The following is a 6,000-nucleotide window of genomic DNA, read 5'->3' on the forward strand; positions in this document are numbered from 1 at the left end:
ACTTATTTTAAATATAAACTAAGTTCCTTTGGAGTTTTGGAATAAGAGATCCCTTGCCCACAAGACAACTGCAATCATGACTCTATACTGTTGTCCATTTATCTGTTGATTAGTAATAATCATAGCCCATATTTCAAACACATTATTGGTGAACTGTTGTAATAAACACATTTCAAAGATGAGTAAACATTTGGAAGTACATGGTGACATAAATGAGAAAGCTCTTCTCTTAATGAAAAATGATCTCATTACTAAGAGGTCCTTTGAGTTTCAGGTTAAGCACCCCTCCACTGAGCTATAGTCTTGGAGTTACACTTTGAATCTTATCCCTGAGTTGAATAAATGCTATACCTGTCCAGGAGCTAAAGCACTCAGCCAAGGATATTTTCTATGCAGTAGACTGCATGAGGTGTACTTCTCTTCACTAATTAAAGTATAATAAAATTATTTTTAGACATGTCGCTACTAAAAACACTTGAAAGTTGGTTCTATTGCTAAAAAGCAATCCTGATACAATTTATATACATACATCTTATGCATATTATTAAGAATATGATTAACTGAGATTAAGCACAATGATAATACAAAAAACAAATACAAAATTAAAGAGACTCATGGACAGACTCTTTGATAAACCCTAAACAACCAGGGAAAAAAAAGGAAGGAAGGGAGCAAAACCAGATAGCATAATTCTCTTACCTTTGTAGTAGAAAGATCAGTGACCTGAGATTTCTGAAGCTGATTTTCTGGTGCTAATTAGCTGAGTCACCTTTGTCCTGCCTTTATACTTTCTGTGATTCCATGTTCCGCCCCGCCTCCCAACATTCTACTGAGAAAATTATCTACCTATCCTGAGTAATCTATTTGGTTGGCTGTGGGAGAAGAAAAATAAATGTCAGCAGAATTTGAAAAGGTAATAATAATATCACATATAGAGTAGTAATAGCTAGTTATCTTACCTGACTGGTTCAACTAAAAGGGAATACATATTAACAAAGAGGGGATAAGATCCCAACCAAACTGTGTCACCATCACAAGTACCAGCAACATCTGTTAGGAGTTCTTTTAAATTTGGTTGCTTTCAATAGCTATCTTATTTTAGTATTTAATTCTTCTGGTTTGTTTTCTTTCCTCATTTCTCTGTCTCCTCTGTCCCTATATGCAGATTAATAAGGGAAGATGAGTATATTTAAAGAAAAATCCAAAAAAATGCATAACTACTTTTAATAGGCAAAAAGCAAGCAATTATGCAAACCTAGTAAATATGGTGAATGATGAATCTAAGAAATGTAATTTTAGATGGAAATCAAAGTGACCCCATAAAGTAATAATATTAATTTTGTATTTTGGATCATAATCTAAACCTTCTCATTGCAAAATGGAGTTGCAATGTCGTCTTGATAGAATGAGTCAAATGTATCAATTGTTCAAAAATAATATATATCAAATATATTAATTACTGAATAACCAATAAATATGTAGGTGCTGCTATTATTAACCAATGACTGTGTCAAAGGAAATGCTGATTTAGAGGAATATCATCATTTCTTAAGTAAATCATCACTTAGTACTCATCTTTTTAATCTCTTATGCTTGTTATTTTCTTTGCCTCTCTCTCCAGTGTAGTTCCTTTGAACTTTTTCTAGAAGCAGGTTTCCTGGTAGACAGTCTCTTCTGCAGCTTCTCTGAGATGCAGGACCTTCCCAACCATCTTTGCAGATACCTGGCTCTTTCCAGGGGCACAAGTTTGTTTTAAGGTTCTCCACATGAAACAAGGCCTGAGATGGACTCTCCATTGCCACTTCCTAGACAGAACTGCCGTGATGTCTGGTTTAAAATATAAAGGACAGAGCTTGGATGTGAATTCAGATTTGTTTCGTTCTGGAGCCTGCCTTAACCACTGGGCTGCCCTGCCCTTCAGGAGGTACTGTGATGTAACACGCTGTCGGTGGTGCCACATGTCGTGCTACTTTCTACTTCTGTGCATTTGACCGTTCTTCACCTGGAATGACTTTAAATCTCCTCTACCCTACTAGTTCCCATTTGTCATCTGAAACTCAGTATATCAACCATTCCCTCCAGGAAGGCTTCCCCAGATCCTCAATCCAATTAGGGAAGTTTCCAACATTATGCTTTTCAGGGCCCACAAGACCCCAGCACACAGTTTGTGTACATTACAGATGATACCTATACCAAGAAACCGGTCCTGAGAATAGAGCACCTAGTTTTGAAAGTGCTTGCTTTTGACCTAGCTGCACCAACAATAAATCAGTTTCTTACCCAATATTTTTTGCACCCCCATCTGCCAGCTGCAAAGTTGAAAGTTTAGCAATGTTTTTGGGAGAACTAAGTCTGATAGATGCTGACCCCCACCTGAAGTATCTGCCATCAGTTATTGCTGCAGCAGCTTTTCATTTAGCACTCTGCACAGTCACAGGACAGAGCTGGCCTGAATCTTTAGTTCAAAAGACTGGATGTACCTTGGAAAGTCTTAAGCCTTGTCTCATGGACCTTCACAAGACCTACCTTGGAACACTACAGCATGCACAACAGTCAATAAGAGAAAAGTCTAAGAGTTCAAAGTATCATGGTGTTTCTCTCCTCAACCCACAGAGACATTAAATGTGTAATGGTGAAAGACTGCCTTTGTTTTCTAAGATGTAAATCACTCAAAGTATATGGTGTACAGTTTTTGTAAGGTTTTAATTTTACAATTATTTCTGAATGGAGCTATGGTCAAGTACAAATTATGGTATCTATTACTTTTTAAATGGTTTTAATTTGTATATCTTTTGTACATGTAACTATCTTAGATATTTGGCTAATTTTAAGTGGTTTTGTTCAAGTATTAATGATGCCAGCTGTCAGCACAGTAAGAATAAGAACTAATAAATGGATTCGGGGGGGGGAAATAAATAAATAATGACCCCCTCACCTTCAGCTATCCATCACATACCACAGACTCTATCTTTGTGTTCTCGAACTGCAATTTACTCTACATTAGGAAACAGATCCTGTTTATCTCTTTTCCCATGGTAAGCACTCAATACAAGCTGCATAAATACATTCAACTGCTGTGAACCATTTCCCCCCTGTGGGGCAGTATCTTTTCTGTTCTAAGGTCTATATAAAGTCTTACCTTATAGAGTTTAAGTTCCATGTGACAACAGGATTACCAAAACTGCTTTTCCAAATGACTTTAAAGGTTTTCATAGGATGTTCATATATATTTCTATCTTTGTTACTATTTTTTTACATCAGATTCATTTGTTTTTTCAATGACTTAGCTGTTGTATTCAAGTTTTCCACAACTGTTCAAATGAGTCATTGTAGATTTCTTTACACTTAAGTGTGTTTTGTGGAAAGCTGAACAATGCCATTTTTTCCACATGCACAATGGTTGCTTTGCATTAGCTATTTCAGACATCTCTTCTAAAGTTTGATAATGCTGTCCAATTGCTTATTAAACTACAAGCATAAGAATGTTTCTTTTCATCACTTCTTTCTTAAAATATCTGTTTTTTCTTCTAGGAAAATGTAAAATTTTTTTTTTGAAACTTTAAAGGTAAGTGCAGAATCAGATTAATATCTTAAAATCTTAGGAAGCTTTAATTGTCTTAAAATATTTAATAGACTAAATCCAAAGTTCTTACTTAATATTTAATTATTTTCCCTCTCTTGATTTAATCTCCTTGTTTAGCTTAATTTATTCCGTTTATTCAAGCCTACCCCACGTAAGAATCAAAATGGTTCAGTTCTAATGCCCTAAATCCCTTATCCCCATCTTTCTTTCTGAGTCCGCTCCTGTCTGGAACATCCTTTCCTCTTGAAATCCTTTCCAATCCTTAAGGTTCAAGTCACCTTCTTCATGTAAATTGTCTCATCACCAAAACATAATACGAATTGTTGTTTCTCTTTTTCTCAGTATATTCCACCTGTATTTTTTTTCTAAATTTTTTATTTATTTGAGAGAGAGAGCAAGCAAGAGAGCACAAGCAGGGGGAGCAGCAGAAGGAGAAGGAGAAACAGACCCCCTGCAGAGCAGGGAGCCCCATGGGGGGCCAGATCCCAGGACCCTGAAATCTGACCTGAGCCGGAAGCAGACGCCTAACCGACTGAGTCACCGGGTGCCCCCCACCTGTAATTTTTATAGATGCTCTGCCTTCAAATTAAATTCAACAAATGTTTTTCCGAAAAGCCCACTTATTTGTATACTAAGTTTTGTTAGGAAGGTTTTTATGTTGTCATGTTTAAAGCAAGGGTGCTATTGTAATGCACACAGGGCTAACACAATTAGGTAATGCCTCCTGAAGTAAATGACCTTCAGAGATTTTAGAATGAATATTATTTAAACATCAAAATATTTAATTTGGGGTGGGCATTGTAAGCAAGAAAAAAAGATTCCAGGAAGATGGAACAGAACACAGAGGCAAGAAAGTATGGTGCCTGTTTAAGAATATTGTGTTCTGGTTTTGCTGGGAGAATCTGCCTTGGTGAGTCCACTTCAGCATTATCTGATTCCGTTAAAGTCCATCATTCTTCCCTCAGAATTGCCTGAAGAGCTCTGTCCCAAGTGCATACTGAGTGTCTAAAGCACTCTTCATTGCCAAAGGGACAGATGCAAAATTGGCTGGCCCACTGAGCCAAGTTCCTCTGTTGCAGATTCATTTGGAGTTTTTCCCTTTGCCTGTAAAGTGTTGTTCCTGTGGTGTGTGCATCTGCCTCTGATCCCATTTTGTCTGAGATTATTTAATTGTTCCACATGCTGGGAAGGTTTATTTATTTACCCACCAGACACCTGCATCTCTTTGATGCTGTCTTTTTGATTTGTTTATAAATAGAAAAAAGAAAATCCCATTGAGGGTGAAACACATTTTATGTCCAGTGAAAATGTTTAGCAATCACAGTAGAAAGCACATTGTTTTAATTTCACAGGCTGTTGGAAGCATTAGCTCATTAACAAACTAATTTAAAAAAAAAAAAGGAAAGAGAGGTGGTTTTGGATAGAGAGTATTGTTTACTCTAGTCAGCGTGCATTAGCAGAGCTCATAGATCTTTAACTGTTAAGCACATATCAGATCTCTGCTTAACCTCCTCGGGCACCTGACCCTATTAGGTTTGTACTTCTCTCTCTCCCTTCTGTGTCACAGGAAATAAAATAGTTTCCCTGATTGGAGGTGATGGGGTCAGTTTTATATTTCAGCTTAGTTTTGTGTCTTGAAAATCGAAGGGAATGAGAGAAAAAAAAATGCATTCTTTACCTCTTGTCTTCTTTCTTTAAACATTTCATAAGTGTTTACTAGGTGTGAGGCATAAGCAAGATGTAGAATCTGACTCTCAAGATAGATTTTTAAAGAAACTGTTTACAGTGCAGCGTGGTAATTGCAAAGATAAAGCCCTGTATATCAACACAAAGGAGTGGGAAGAGGGAAGATGGTTAGGAAAGGCTACCTGTTGAGTGGACTACTTAAGTTAGGCGCTCTATATTCCTTTCTATAGACCACACGGAATTTAGGAAAGAATGTGTATATGACATTTTTCTGTGACTACAACTCCGTGAGGAGGGATTAAGGAGATAATAATAATAGCTGACATTAATTGATTGTTTCCATACTTGTCTTAGGCGAATTAATTTACTGAATCCTCACAACAACCCTATGAGGCAAGTAGTGTTTCCATCACCTCCATTTTGGAGAAGAAGAGTCAGAGGCTTAGATCGGTAAGTAACTTTCCCAAAGCATCACCGAGAAATGAAGTAGCAGAACCAGAATACAAACTCAGGCAACCTGATTCTCATGCCTTTGACTGTAACCTTTGTGTAATATGGAAAAAGGAGCTTCTGAAAAAGGGAGACAGAAGACTTCAGGGACATAATATCTATCACAGTCCAGTCAGGAAACAGCACACCAATAATTTAAGCAGGGGACTTTGCACATAAGAATTATCAACAGTAAAGAGGAGATTAATTTGTAAAAGAGGCAAAGAGAGCTCTAGAGAATA

At 37.0% G+C, this 6,000-nt stretch overlaps 2 long non-coding RNA genes and 1 pseudogene across 2 annotated transcripts in view; 2 read left to right on the forward strand and 1 right to left on the reverse strand.

The window, feature by feature from the left end:
• The window catches only part of LOC141374762 (uncharacterized), a 44,971-nt gene extending 44,200 nt beyond the window's left edge, over positions 1-771 (reverse strand). The window contains exon 1 of the long non-coding RNA XR_012381891.1: positions 700-771. This is a non-coding gene — a long non-coding RNA (uncharacterized lncRNA). The remainder of the gene's footprint in view (positions 1-699) is intronic.
• Positions 772-855: 84 nt separating this feature from the next.
• On the forward strand, positions 856-5,716 carry LOC141374736 (uncharacterized). The gene is made up of 3 exons (XR_012381858.1): positions 856-913; positions 3,532-3,565; positions 5,624-5,716. It is a non-coding gene; the product is annotated as an uncharacterized lncRNA (long non-coding RNA).
• LOC112829791 (cyclin-A2 pseudogene) lies at positions 1,824-2,630 on the forward strand (annotated as a pseudogene).
• Positions 5,717-6,000: the final 284 nt, after the last annotated feature.

This window comes from Callorhinus ursinus, unplaced genomic scaffold (assembly GCF_003265705.2).
Source record: "Callorhinus ursinus isolate GAN/ISIS: 27379988/994484 unplaced genomic scaffold, GSC_fseal_2.0 scaffold21, whole genome shotgun sequence".
In the NCBI taxonomy this organism is placed as follows: domain Eukaryota; kingdom Metazoa; phylum Chordata; class Mammalia; order Carnivora; family Otariidae; genus Callorhinus; species Callorhinus ursinus.